This window comes from Heptranchias perlo, chromosome 21 (genome assembly GCF_035084215.1).
Source record: "Heptranchias perlo isolate sHepPer1 chromosome 21, sHepPer1.hap1, whole genome shotgun sequence".
Classification (NCBI taxonomy): domain Eukaryota; kingdom Metazoa; phylum Chordata; class Chondrichthyes; order Hexanchiformes; family Hexanchidae; genus Heptranchias; species Heptranchias perlo.
The window spans coordinates 49688324-49703627 of record NC_090345.1 but is presented as its reverse complement, the minus strand read 5'-3'; the positions used below and the strand labels follow the sequence as shown (position 1 = coordinate 49703627).

The 15304-nt window shown below is 44.3% G+C and overlaps 1 protein-coding gene across 2 annotated transcripts in view; it reads left to right on the top strand.

Annotated features, from left to right (window-relative positions):
* The first annotated feature begins 3390 nt into the window (after positions 1 to 3390).
* The window catches only part of hells (helicase, lymphoid specific), an 82068-nt gene continuing 70154 nt past the window's right edge, over positions 3391 to 15304 (top strand). The window contains exons 1-2 of one of the 2 annotated variants that reach the window (XM_068002633.1): positions 3391 to 3769; positions 11189 to 11292. The gene's annotated coding sequence lies outside the window, so the exon portion shown is untranslated. Of the gene's footprint in view, positions 3770 to 11188; positions 11293 to 15304 lie in introns of those variants that run through there. The other variant, XM_068002632.1, reaches the window with a different exon arrangement.

Genomic DNA, 15304 nt, shown 5'->3' with positions numbered 1-15304 from the left:
CTATGGCTTGAGAAGCTACAGAACAGGTCCCTACTATTTTAGGAGATTAACTTGAGACCCCTTCCACTAGTAGAGCACATCTGACAGATGCAGGGGGAGAAGGTTCCCAAGAGGACCACCTTAGGAGAAGGGAAGGCTCCCTAGAGAAGTTTCCCATGAGTAGGATAGATTGAAATGGGAACAGGCTAATGACCCAGCTTTTCAGAATGTGAAAACTGAAGTTTTATTGGTTAATGGACACCTGGTAGGAGGTAAAGTTTTTTAAAAAAAGACTGGGCCTTACTATATAATTGACAATGATATTGTACAGGGTGACCAGTTAGCATGAAGTAGAGGTAGAACAACTCTTTGTTCCAAAACCCTTTCGACGGCTAGTATTCGATTTGGCCCATAAACACTTGTCGGGTGGACAACTTGGGGTAGAAAAAACCCAGGAGAAAATCTTGCGACAATTTTTTTGGCCAGGGACTTATAAAGAGGTTCAATTGTACTGTAATTCCAGTCCAGAATGTCAATTGGCAGGACTAAAACCTTGTCTCTCTGCTCAGTTGGTCCCACTACCCATAATAAATGTACCCTTCAAAAGAATTGCTGTGGACCTGATGGGGCCTTTGGAAAGACCTGCCAAGGGATACCAATATATTCTAATGATAGTTGTTTAAGCGACCAGGTAGCCAGAGGATATTCCCTTATGGAACATGGCATCAAAAAACATTGCCAATGAATTGGTAAGGGTGTTTTCAGGGTAGGAATTCCAAGAGATTCTTACAGATCGGGGACTCTGTTTCTATCCAAAGTAGAACCTTAATATTTAATAATGCACCTCCGTATAGCATCCTAAACTGATGGGTTGGTAGAGCATTTCAATAAAACTTTGAAAAGTATGTTAAGGCAAGTAATAGACAGGGATGGCAAGAAATGGGATGTCGTGGAATGTGGTAAAACACATGCTGAAAACGGGGGAAGAGGGTGGAGAGAGTCACTCTTATAGTGCGGGAACACCTGGAAAAGGCCCATGAGAAAAAAACAGGTCCACGATAATAAGCAGGCCCAGGTGAGGCGGTTTCGTCAGAGCGACTGAGTTTTTCCTCTGGTTCCCATGCCTGGAAGCAAACTCGTGGCTCAATGGCAGGGCCCATAGGAGATTGTGGAACGAGTAGGGCCCATAAACGACAAAGCTAGTCAGCCTGGGAGAGGTCGGAAGGAATAGATCTCCTATTAATCTGCTAAAACCACGAAGAGATCAGGAGACCCTTGTGTCCGAATCGGAGGAGTTCACCCGGCCGAAGGAAAAAACCGCACAGCAGCGACTAAAACTACTAAAATGAATCCAAAGAAATCGGGATTTTTTTTAACCTCTCGACCCAGGAAAACTCATGTTAATCATGATACTGTAACAGTCTCTGTGAAACCATATCGGATCCCCGAGGCGAAGAGACAGGAGGTCAGGGCAATGTTCAAGCTAGGTGTAATAGAATGTGAATAGTCAAATCCTCAAGTTATGATACAAAAACCTGATGGGTGGTGGAGATTCTGTAATGAATTTAGAAAATTAAACTATGCATTGAAGTATTATGCTTACCCCGTGCCTCGGGTGGACGAGCCAATTGAACGTCTGGGAAATGCCATCTTCTTGTTCACCCTGGACCTTACGGAAGGATATTGGTAGATCCCGTCAACGGATTCTGCCAAAGAAAAAGCGGCCTATAACATCTGGAGGGCTGCACCGGTGCCAAGGGACAGGCCGCACATGTACCGCCCTTCAATTAGATCATGGCTTATCTGTATCTTGACTCCATTAACCCACCTTTGTTCTGTAACCCTTAATACCGTCAACAAAAATCTATCAAACTCTGTTTTGAAATTTTCAATTAACTTCCAGCATCCATGGCATTTTGGGGGAGTGTTCCAGATTTCTACTACCCTTTTTGTGAAGAAGTGCTTTCTGACATCACTCCTGAACAGCATAGCTCTAATTTTAAGGTTATGCCCCCTTTTGTCTGGATTCCCTCGCTAGAGGAAATAGTTTCTCTTTATTTACCCTATCAACTCCTTCAATTAGATTACCCCTTAGTCTTCTGCATTCAAACTTCTGCATATGCAAACTGTCCTGATAATTTAACCCTTTTTAGCCCCGGTATCAGTCTGGTGAATCTGTGCTGCACCCCCCTCCAAGGCCAATGTATCCATCCTGAGGTGTGGTGAGCCCAGAACTGAATACAGTACTCCAGGTGGAGTCTGATCTTCCAGCCCACTTGACAGCAAGGCCAACATTCCATTAGCCTTTTAAATTATTTTTTGTACTTGTCCACTAGTTTTGTGATTTGTTTACTTGGACCCCTAAATCTGCTCATCCACAGTTCCTAGCTTCTCGCCATTTCGAGCATTCTCTGATTTTATCTTTCTTCATTCCAAAGTGGATGACTTCACACTTTCCCACAATGAACTCCATCTGCCAGTTTGGCCCAATCACTTAATCTACCAATATTGCTTTGCAACTTTCTGCTCCCATCTACACTGTTTACTGTCACCTTAGTGTCATCAGCAAACTTAGATATACGGCTCTCTATCTCTTCATCCACGTCATTTATACAGTGAAAAGCTGATCCCTGGGGGAACACCACTAGTCACATCCTGCCAATTTGAGTACATACCCATTTTCCCTGCACTGTCTCCTATTTCCTAACCAATTTCATATCCAAACCAATAGGCTGCCTCCAATTCCATGGGCTCATTTTTGTTAACACTATTTCCCCTCCTATACATTCACACTCATCCCAGTCACAGGAGTGCACGGGAGAAGAATGCACAGGTGGGGAGAGGGTGCACTGCAAGGGTGACTTTGTAGCAAAGGAGCGTGCACAAGATGGAAAAAAGTGCACTGTGGAGCGTGTGCATGGGACGGGAGAGTGCACGGGCGCTCGTTCACGGAAGGGATGCAAGCGAAGGGTGCACGAGCGGAGTCAAAGAGCACGCTCTTCCCTCCGCACTCACTCCTCTGATGCACTCCCTCCTCAATCATACACACTCACATCTGCGCATTCTCACTCGTCCCGTGCACGCACTCCGCGCCCGGGCACGCGCCCCGCGCTCTCTCCCAATGAACGCCCTCCTACCGTGCGCGCTCCCCTGTGCATAATCTTGCGGGTTTTACCATTCGATCGAAATAAACGGAGGGACAAGGAGTGAAGGAGATCTACAAAAAGTGGAAGCTCGGTCGGAGAACGATGGCGAAAGATTTTTTTTTTACAAATTATTCATAGTTGAAATAACCTACGTAATAAATACTGTTAAATCTCTGATTAGACCCTTAGGAGCAGAATTGTCTGTGGCCTGACGCTCCTTCAGTTGGACTCGACCGGTAAGTGGCGCGAAAGTGAATGAGCCGAGAGCAGCGCGAGAGGGACCGAGTGACAGACCGGGAGCGCGAGAGGGGCCGAGTGACAGACCGGGAGCGCGAGAGGGGCCGAGTGACAGACCGGGAGCGCGAGAGGGGCCGAGTGACAGACCGGGAGCGCGAGAGGGGCCGAGTGACAGACCGGGAGCGCGAGAGGGGCCGAGTGACAGACCGGGAGCGCGAGAGGGGCCGAGTGACAGACCGGGAGCGCGAGAGGGGCCGAGTGACAGACCGGGAGCGCGAGAGGGGCCGGGACCGGGACCGAGTGACAGACCGGGAGCGCGGGAGGGACCGAGTGACAGACCGGCCTGAGACTCCAAGGGAGACAGTGCTCCGCCGCCTAGTCCGGATCCGCTTGCGGCTCATTTTTAGGTGAATTTAAACTTTTTCGGCCATTGACGGATCCACCGGCACCGTGAGAGTGGTGGGTGCGGCAAACGGATCAGGACTAACTCAAACCCGTGTGCCTGTCTCGCCGGGGGCGGGGGCGGGTGCGTGGGTGTCTTTTTATTCGTTCATGGGACGTGGGCGTCGCTGGTGAGGCTGGCATTTATTGCCCATCCCTAATTGCCCTTGAGACGGTGGTGGTGAGCCGCCTTCTTGAACCGCTGCAGTCCGTGTGGTGAAGGTTCTCCCACAGTGCTGTTAGGAAGGGAGTTCCAGGATTTTGACCCAGCGACGATGAAGGAACGGCGATATATTTCCAAGTCGGGATGGTGTGTGACTTGGAGGGGACCATGCAGGTGGTGTTGTTCCCATGTGCCCGCTGCTCTTGTCCTTCTAGGTGGTAGAGGTCGCGGGTTTAGGAGGTGCTGTTGAAGAAGCCTTGGCGAGTTGCTGCAGTGCATCCTGTGGATGGTACACACTGCAGCCACAGTGCGCCGGTGGTGAAGGGAGTGAATGTTTAAGGTGGTGGATGGGGTGCCAATCAGGCGGGTTGCTTTGTCCTGGATGGTGTCGAGCTTCTTGAGTGTTGTTGGAGCTGCACTCATCCAGGCAAGTGGAGAGTATTCCATCACACTCCTGACTTGTGCCTTGTAGATGGTGGAAAGGCTTTGGGGAGTCAGGAGGTGAGTCACTCGCTGCAGAATACCCAGCCTCTGACCTGCTGGTCAGACCTGTGGCTGGTCCAGTTAAGTTTCTGATCAATGGTGAGCCCCAGGATGTTGATTGTGGGGGATTCGTCGATGGTAATGCTGTTGAATGTCAAGGGGACGTGGTTAGACTCTCTTGTCTGTCTCGCCGGAGGTCTGTCTCGCTGTCTGTCTGCCCGCTCGTGTGAGTGTCTGTCTCCCTGTCTGTCTGCCCCCCCTCCCCCCTCCCCATGTGTGTGTTTTGGTTTGGCTGTCTGTCTCCCCAGGTGGGTGGGTGGGTGTGTGTCTGCCTGTCTCCCCGTCTCGCTATCCTGTCGGTTTGTTTGTTTCTCATTGTGAATGTTGAGAAGAGGAGGGAAAGTTGTCTGATGTCCCTGATTTACTACAAGGTTACTTCCAATTGCTGCAATGAACCCAGTATCCTCTAGACTTGACTATATCAATGCTCTCCTGGCTGGCCTCTCATCTTCCACCCTCCATAAACTTCAGCTCATCCAAAACTCAGCTGCCCATATCCTAACTCGCACCAAGTCCCGTTTATCCATCACCCCTGTGCTCGTTGACCTACATTGGCTCCCGGTCCTAGAATGCCTTGATTTTTAAAATTCTCACCCATGTTTTCAAATCCTTCCCAATCTCTGTAACCTCCTCCAGCCCTTCACCCCTCCCAGATCTCTGTTCTCTAATTCTTGCTTCTTGCGCATCCCCAATTTTAATTGCTCCACTGTTGGCGGCCGTACCTTCAGCTGCCTAGGCCCTAAGCTCTGGAATTCCCTCCCTAAACCTCTCCGCCTCTCTACCCCTCTCCTTTTAAGATGCTCCTTAAAACCTACCTCTTTGACCAAGCTTTTGGTCACCTTTTCTGATATCTTCTATGTGGCTCGGTGTCAAATTTTGTTTGAAAATCGCTCCGGTGAAGTGCTTTGGGACATTTTACTACATTAAAGGTGCTATATAAATGCAAGTTGTTGTTTGTGACACTGAAACACCAACAGGTTTTATTGAGTGGTGCTAGTGGCAGATTAAATAGCTTTCCACTAACATGCTTTGGCTGAGATATCTTTGGTCTGCGAATACAGGCCAAAAATGTGGTGCCTTTGTGAATCCTCCACCTACACTGGGGCAGGTTTATGGGTAGGCTATCGTTGACTTTACGTAAACTGCACGGAGGAAGCCAAATGGCAGTAGAAAAAAGGGACATCGCTACCAGAAGGATAGAAATAGAAACAGAATCCATATGGTTTGAAATAAAAGATATGAGATCAATCCGGCTAATAGTGGAAAGGAGGTGGAGGAAGAAATATGTAAGCAAATATATGAAATGAGTAAAGCACATAGAACAATAATCATGGGAGATTTTAACTATCCCCAAATAAACCTGGCAAGAAGAGGTAGGTAAAGGGGTACAGGGAATGGAATTTTTACAATGTGTACAGGACTCCTTTCATACCCAGTATATAAAAAGCCGAACAAGAGAAGAATTTTTGCTGGATCTAGTAATGGGAAATGAACCAGGACAGATAAGAGAAGTAAGCGTAGGGGAATATCTAGGCAATAGCAATCACAACATAAAGATTGAGAAGGACATAAGTAAGACAAAGACCCAAGTAATAAATTGGAAAAAAGTTGATTTTCAGGGGATGAGAATGGAACTAGGGAAAAATTTACCGATAAACAGAAAGAAATTGAACAGCAGTGGGAAACATTTAATACGGTGTTCAATAGAGTCCAGGAGAAATATATCCTACTAAAAGCAAGAACAAACTAGTCAGTAACATCCTGGTGAATCTATGCTGTTGGCTTCAATACCCTTTCTATAATGGGGTGCCCAAAACTGCATGCAGTAACTGTGGCCTAATCAATGTTTTGTCTAAATTTATCATTTCTTCTTTACTCTACACTAATTCCCTATTTATGAAACCCAAAAATGCTATTGCTGTATGACAGTGATTATTGTCCTGACCTTCAGGTGAAACATTCCTATCTTCTTGGATAAAAGAGGAAGAAGTACTACCTCTAGGTCACAGACACAGTATAATGATGGCTACTATGACTTTGTTCCTAACTCTTCTAATTTCTTTTGAGCTCATTTTTTATGCAGTGAGTAGTTATGACCTGGAATGTGCTGCCTGAAAGGGTGGTGGAAGCAGATTCAATCGTGGCTTTCAAAAAGGAATTGGATAAATACTTGAAGGGATAAAATTTGCAGGGGTATGAGGAAAGAGCAGGGGAATGGGCCTAACTGGATTGCTCTTACAAAGAGCCGGCACAGGCTTGATGGGCTGAATATCCTCCTTCTGTGCTGTAACCATTCTATTCTATGAGTAATGATACACCATGGATGAATAAAGAAGTAAGGGAAAAATGGAAACTAAAGGAAAAGGCATACACTAAGTACATAGACAACAAAGGAGAGGATGACAAAAGGGAAAAGGCTAGGAAAGAAGTTTTAAAAATCAATTAGGAAGGCTAAGAGAAACTACAAAATTAAATTATCAAGGAATATAAAAAGAAATAGTAAAGTATTCTACAGACAGAAATAACAAAAGAAAAAAATCAGGATAGGGCCGCTAAGGGCTACAGACGATAAAGTCACAGGTAATAGGAATGACAGCGAAATGGCAGAAATAATTACTTTGCCTCACTATTTACCAGGGAGACTAACATGGTGGGCATGACATTAGAAGGAGAGAATAAAAATGATATAAAGATAGAAAGAGGGGAGATAATTGATAAATTAATCAAATTTAGGGAGGATAAAACCCCATGTGTGTGTGTCTGTCTAGTCAGCATGAATTTCAAAAGGGAAGGTCATGCTTGACCAACCTTATTGAATTCTTTGAAGAAGCAACAAAAAGGGAAATGTAGTAGATGTAATGTATTTGGATTTTCAAAAGGCCTTCCATAACGTGCCGCATTGTAGACTCACAACTAAGATCACAGCACGTGGAGTCGAGAATGCATAGCAAGCTGGCTACAAAACACAAAACAGGGAGTAGGGTTTAAAGGTAGTTATTCAGACTGGCAAAAGGTGGGAAGTGGTGTGCCACGAGAATCGGAGCTGGGACCACTGTTGTTCACCATCTACATAAACGATTTGGACTCTGGAATCAGAAGTACAATTTCAAAATTTGTGGACGATACCAAATTGGGGGGTATAGTTAATACCGAGGAGGACTGCGCCAAAATACAGGAAGACATTAATAAACTTGCAGAATGGGTGTGTAATTGGCAAATTAATTTCGTTGTAGATAAGTGTGAGGTATTACATTTTGGTTGGAAGACTAAGGGAGCCACATACTGCTTGGATAATAAGAGTCTAAATGGGTAAAGGAGCAGAGGGATCTGGGGGTACAGATACACAAATCACTAAAAGTAGCAACGCAGGTTAATAAGGCCATTTTTTAAAAAGGCAAACCAAGCACTGGTGTTCATTTCTAGATGGATAGAATTGAAAAGCAGAGAAGTTATGTTAAACTTGTTTGGAACCGTGGTTAGACCACACTTGGAGTACTGTGAACAGTTCTGGTCTCCATTATTATCAAAAGAGTATAGAGGCACTGGAGAAGGTGTTTTTAAAAAAAAAAGATTTCCTAGGCTGATACCAGAACTGAGAGGTTATACCTATCAGGAAAGATTGAGCGGGCTAGGGCTCTTTAGAAAAGAGAAGACTGAGGGGTGACCTGGTAGAGGTCTTTAAGATTATGAAAGGGTTTGATAGGGTAGAAGATGTTTCCTCTTGCGGGGAGATCAGAACCAGGGGCCATAAATATAAGATAGTCACTAATAAATCCAATGGGGAATTCAGGAGAAACTTCTTTACCCAGAGAGTGGTTAGAATGTGGAACTCGCTACCACATGGAGTAGTTGAGGCGACTAACATAGCTGCATTTAAGGCAAAACTAGATAAACACATGAGGGAGAAAGGAGTAGAAGGATATGCTGATGGGGTTAGATGATGTGGAGATGCCGGTGATGGACTGGGGTTGACAATTGTAAACCATTTTACAACACCAAGTTATAGTCCAACAAATTTATTTTAAATTCCACAAGCTTTCGGAGGCTTCCTCCTTCGTCAGGTGAACGGTTTCCACACCGTTCACCTGACGAAGGAGGAAGCCTCCGAAAGCTTGTGGAATTTAAAATAAATTTGTTGGACTATAACTTGGTGTTGTAAAATTGTTTACAAGGGTTAGATGAAAAAGAGAGGGAGGAGGCTCGTGTGGAACATAAACACCGGCATAGACCTGTTGAGCCGAAGAGCCTGTTTATGTGCTATACGTTCTATGCAATTCTATGTAACTGAAAACTACAGAAGTCAAGTTGCTATGTAATGTAGAGGGCCCATAAATCCTATCAGGAATGGCAAAGGAGGAATAGATAACGTAAAGATGACAAAGCATATATAAAGTTCAGTGCTCTTAAAATAGTCCCAGCACCTGGTTGAGGTGATTTGCAGCCATGCATTTTAAAGGAGCTTTGAATTTAAATTAGTGCAGCTTTATCTGGCCTTTATGTATGCTTTCTAAGTTCTGATGAGAGCCTAGAGGATTGGATTGTGGCTCCTTTATTTAAAAATGATAATCATGTGGAAAATGAAGACTGATTAATTCAAAATCTGTTGCAAGATAAGCCTATGAAATGATCTAGTGAGCGATCATTTGGAAAAGGGCAGTCGGTGTGAATTTGTGAAAGGGAGGTCATGTTTAACGTGCTGGAGTGTTTCGAAGATGTGGACAAGGGAAGTGTGTGTATAAAATAAAGTATATTTCTGTCTCCACATTTATAGTGGAACATGCCTATGGAAACTTGTCACTTGGCTCCATTGTTACCACTGTGGGTGGATGTAATTACAGTGACATGTTTACATAAGCAATTGCTATTATAAATGTGGACATAGGAATTTATAATGGGAATATAAAAATTTTGTCTGAGTCCCCAAGTTAAATTATCTGCCTTCTAACCCCACTTCACCTGATTATATTTAGTCTTGACTCCCTGTGCAAAGCCATGGGATACTGTGCCTCTTGTAAAGGATGTTCGAGACTTTGGAAGGCTTTGAGTGGGTAAACAGTGAAAGGCTATTTCTGCTTGTTGAATTGGTAATGAGGAGTATAAGCTCAGGATTATCACTAGAAGGACAAAGATGGAAGTTAGAAGAAGGGAGCACAGGCAGCTTGTGGTTATTGAATCAGGATTGCATAAGTATTTCTTCCCTCTTCCCTGCCCCCCACAACCATACCTAGGAGGTATCATACCCAGAACAATCTGTTTTTGTTAGACGTGTGCACTAGAAACAATAATGGGCTTCTCTGAAATTATTGGAAAAAATACACTTCTAAAAATTGATTTTTTTTTGCTATCTGTCTTTTTTTGGTAGAGTACATACAGATTTAATTATTTCTGTGCGCTGTTTCTGCAAGGTGCAAGAATACATACTTAGGTTTGAAAACCATAATTAATTATGTGCCTCTTTGATTTTTGTTGACTAGTATGTTGCAGTAACTGCTGAAGTTTTCTCTGAACTGAACTTGTTTTCTTGACTTGTAAACAGTCACATTATTTTGACCTATGGATGGATGATACCTTTTGAAAGGTGTGATATGACGCAAGCTGGATACAAGAATTTCATAGAATCATACAGCTCAGAGAGAGGCCATTCAGCCCACCGTACCTGCGTTGGCTCTTTTGAATGAGCGATCCAATTAGTTTCACTCCCCTGCTCTTTCCGCACAGGCCTGCAGTTTTTTCCTTTTCAAGTATATATCCAATTCCCTTTTGACGGTTACTATTGAATCTGCTTCCACCATCCTTTCAGGAAGTGCATTCCAGTTCATAATTCGCTGCATTTAACAAAAAAAAATTCTCCTCATCTTCCCCCTGATTGTTTTGCCAGTTATCTTAAAACTGTGCCCTCTGGTTACCGACCCTCCTGGCAGTGGAAACAGTATTGAATGACAATAGGAGATAAGGTTTTCGTATCACCCCACTCTTCCCTTGGCGAATAGTGTGAAGTAATGATAGGAATCGCAGGCTGATTAACAGTCTGACAGGCCGCAAGGTGAACACTCCTTCCATGGCCGTGACCATCTTTAGTGGGTGGTTAGCCCTGTATGGCGGGAGGGTTTTAGGGGCTCCCACAATCCAGACGATAATGGGGGGGCACCCACAGCTGGATGTCAACCAGAATTTTAGAGCTCCATTTTCCACTTGCTGGGACTGTCTGAGTGGAGTACAAACCCTGCACCACCTGACTGAGGTGGGAATGCTACCAATAAGCCAAATGCTTGCTCCAGAAGATAGTGATTCCAGTTTATTACTTCCAAGTAAGCTAAAATTTAGTGGAGTGAATTTTAGGGAAAATAGGTCAGGAGCAGTCTCTTTACTCAAAGACTGCTGAATGTTTGAAGCCATTTGGATGCCATGATGGGAGAGTTAAGGTGGTAGAGAGATGAACATTCATGGGCTGAATGGCCTTTTTTTTTGTGATGGTTGTCTCTGGTTGCACTTGTCTGACTGTATCTTTTTCTGCTGCTCTCTCTGGCTCCTGCTACCTGTGTATGTATCTAAGCGTGTGTCTCTCTCTTCTGGTTCCTTTTGCCTGTAGTTCACTTTCACTCTCTGTCTTGATCTTCAGTTGCCAGTCTGTTTTTGGTTCCTGTTGGCTGTGTTTCTGACTGAATATTCTTGTTTTTAGTGCCTCCAAAGGTGAAAGAAGCAAGTCTTATCTTCAAGTAAACTCTAGTGAGGAGGAGCAGCAGCTGCTGGATACTGGGCTGCCAGACTCTGGCTCTGTCACAGGTAAAGTTAAATGGGCATTTCTCTCAATGTTGCCCCCTTTTATGCTGCAGTGTAAATGTAATGTTTGCTGCTGGAGGGAGTGAAATCTGCCACTACTGACCAGAATTTAAGCTGACATCCGAAAGACCCAGCCAGATTATCGGTTGTTAATGCAATTTTGAACTAACTACTGACTGATGTGCCTTGAAGTTCTCTAATATAAAAGGGCAATGTATGTCGCCCACCTAACTTGTGTGTCAGCAGTTGCTTGTTTAACCCTGCTGCTCAGCAGAAATCAGTGCTGAACTTGTCTGTTCTAAATGGCCTACATCCACCTCTGTAACATCACCTGTCCCTGCCTCTACCCATCTGCTCCATTTGTGCTCCAGCCTCGACTATTCCAGTGCTCTCCTGGCCGGCCTCCCACCTTCCACCCTCCGTAAACTTCCAAAGCTCTGCTGCCTGTACCTTCACACTGAGTCCTGTTCATCCATCTCCCGTGCTCGCTGACCGACATTGATCCCTAGTCCGGCAACGCCTCGAATTTAAAATTCTCATCCTGTGTTCATATTCTTCCATAGCCTCGCCCCTCCTTATTTCTATAACCTCCTCCAGCCCTACAAACCTCCTAGCCTTCTGCTTTCCTCCAGTTATGGCCTCTTGCGCATTCCTTATTTCCATCGCCCCACCATTGGTGACCATGCTTTAAGCTGCATAGGCCCTAAGCTCTGGAACTCCCTCCCTAAACCCCTCCGCCTCTCTTGCCCTTCTCCTCCTTAAAACCTACCTCTTTCTCACCTGCCCTAATGTCCCTTTATGTGGCTCAATGTCAAATTTTGTCTGATGATCGCTCCTGTGAAGCGCCTTAGGACATTTTGCTTTTAAATGCAAGTTGTTGTTTGTTGCTGATTGTGGTTATAAGGAACCTTTTTGTTGTTCATGTGTATCTTTGTAAAAAATGATGGTTTTCCTCTTCTTGAGGCTCACTTCGGATTCTGTTGACTTTTAAAGCATATGCTGGAATGCTGAATCAAAAGCAAAATACTGCGGATGCTGGAAATCTGAAAAAAAACCCAGAAAATGCTGGAGAAGCTCAGCAAGTCAGGCAACATCTGTGGAGAAAGAAACAGAGTTACTGTTGATTTACTGAGCTTCTCCAGCATTTTCTGTTTTTATCCCTGGAATGCTGAAACAGCTGGTGGTATTTATGCATGTCTGGTCTCCAGACTTCTGTTTAGTCTCTTTACTGCCTTTACAATAGATTCCAGGTACAAGAATCACGTTTAAATACTGACTGTGTCACAAGATTTATTTTGTCATTTTTAAGCTGGCCAAGCTGAAGGGTGTAGTGCTGGAGAGTGGGACACTTTCCCATTTTGGATGTCAAATGGCATCATCAAGCACACCCAGATCAGGTTGGATGCAGAGTAAATATTCCTGTATTCTGTGCCCAACAATCTGCGAAAACCAAAGTGTCAGCCTTGGCTTAGTGGTAGCACACTTCATCTGAGTCAGAAGGTTATGGGTTCAAATCCCAATCTAGAAATTTGAGCACATAATCCAGGCTGACATTTCAGTGCAGTACTGAGGGGGTTCTGCCCTGTCAGATGTGCCGTCTTTTGGATGAGACATTAAACCAAGGCACTGGCTGCCCTCTCAGGTGGGCGTAAAAGACCCCCACTAATTGAAGAAGAGCAGGGGAGTTCTCCCTGGTGTCCTGGCCAATATTTATCCTTCAATCAACATCGCTAAAACAGATTATCTGGTCATTATCTCATTGCTGTTTGTAGGACCTTGCTGTGTTCAAATTGGCTGCTGCATTTCCTACATTATAACAGTGACTACACTCCAAAAGTACTTCATTGGCTGTAAAGTGCTTTGGGATGTCCTGAGGTTGTGAAAGGTGCTATGTAAATACAAGCTCTTACTTCCTTAACCTGGCTTCAGAAGGGCACCTCATCCAGCACCATTGTGACATTTGTCCATTTCTCACCGTAGCCATCCTGTACCTTTGAGTGAAATTGCGGGTTAGTGCTGAATTGGGGGTCACCTTGTGTTGTGGAATACGTGCTCTTAAAGAACTTTTTTTACCGGCTGGCTTTATGCTGGAAGTTTTTTTCCATGATTTATGCCTCTGAAAATTATTTTGAGTGGCAGTAAATTGTGTGCAGTTTAATCTTTACCAGGTTTTGACAGTGTGGATAGGTTTAGTATTGGGCCTATTTAGTGGCTTCATACCAATGCACTGTAGGAAGGATCAGACTTAAGCCAATACTGTCCCACCACCAGTGACAGACATTTGACTACCAGTATCTCTCCCTAGAATTATACAACTCAGTACTCCCACCACCACAGCTACCGGGGATATGCCTGTGGCCACTAGTGCTTCACTCTGCTGTTGTACAGCTCAAAATGCTCTGGCCAGATGCAAACCACGTTTGGAAGGACAGTCTCTGCAATTGTATCATTGGGTATCTTTCCGTACTTCAAATGGACGCGTATGAAAATTTCAGATGTCCACTTTTCTAGTACGCACTAAGCTGACTGTCGCCAGAGTGCTAAGTTACTCATTTGGATTAGAAATCAGTGCTGCTAAATATTTTTGCTGGTGAGTTATTTTTGACCAAATCTTCTCGGTGTAGCACTGCTTGTTCAAGCACCACTCAGTAACACTGCAGGTTTGGGATTTATCCCTCTGTCCTGTTGAAGGCACAGAGTATAGTTCCATGGGTGCGGGTACCCTGTTCTTCACGTGTGGGTCTTGACAGTGATTGTGAAAGGTATCGCTGTCACGTACACACCCTGTACAGCAGGAATCACTGGGTAGGGGAATAAACTAATGGCAAAATCTCCTTGTTATGGTTTATTCAGAAGTATTTCTGGTACAAGAATTTGTTTCTTGTACAAGATTTCTTGTTCTGGGCTGGGACCAGGATACTAGTGGAAAGGATGAAATGGGCGGTCACAAAGACTTTAAAATAGTACGTGGTGATTAAGGATGAAATTACTTCAATGATAAGAGCGGATTTAATGAGAGGTAAGCAGGCAGTAAAGACTTTATGGGTAGAATTCATAGAATCATAGAAGTTTGCAACATGGAAACAGGCCCTTCGGCCCAACATGTCCATGTCGCCCAGTTTATACCACTAAGCTAGTCCCAGTTGCCTGCACTTGGCCCATATCCCTCTATACCCATCTTACCCATGTAACTGTCCAAATGCTTTTTAAAAGACAAAATTGTACCCGCCTCTACTACTGCCTCTGGCAGTTCGTTCCAGACACTCACCACCCTTTGAGTGAAAAAATTGCCCCTCTGGACCCTTTTGTATCTCTCCCCTCTCACCTTAAATCTATGCCCCCTCGTTATAGACTCCCCTACCTTTGGGAAAAGATTTTGACTATCTACCTTATCTATGCCCCTCATTATTTTATAGACCTCTATAAGATCACCCCTTAACCTCCTACTCTCCAGGGAAAAAAGTCTCAGTCTATCCAACCTCTCCCTATAAGTCAAACCATCAAGTCCCGGTAGCATCCTAGTAAATCTTTTCTGCACTCTTTCTAGTTTAATAATATCCTTTCTATAATAGGGTGACCAGAACTGTACACAGTATTCCAAGTGTGGCCTAACTAATGTCTTGTACAACTTCAACAAGACATCCCAACTCCTGTATTCAATGTTCTGACCAATGAAACCAAGCATGCTGAATGCCTTCTTCACCACCCTATCCACCTGTGACTCCACTTTCAAGGAGCTATGAACCTGTACTCCTAGATCTCTTTGTTCTATAACTCTCCCCAATGCCCTACCATTAATGGAGTAGGTCCTGGCCCGATTTGATCTACCAAAATTAAGAAATAGAAAGGATTTAAAACTGTAGCGGGAGTTGTGTATAGGCCCTTTGGTAGCAGCTGTGAAGTGGCAGAATATATAAGTGCAGAGATTAGACAAGCATGTAGCAAAGACAGTGTGGTTTTAATGGGGGATTTTAACTTTCATATTGATTCAGATAAGCAGACGAACTCATGTCAG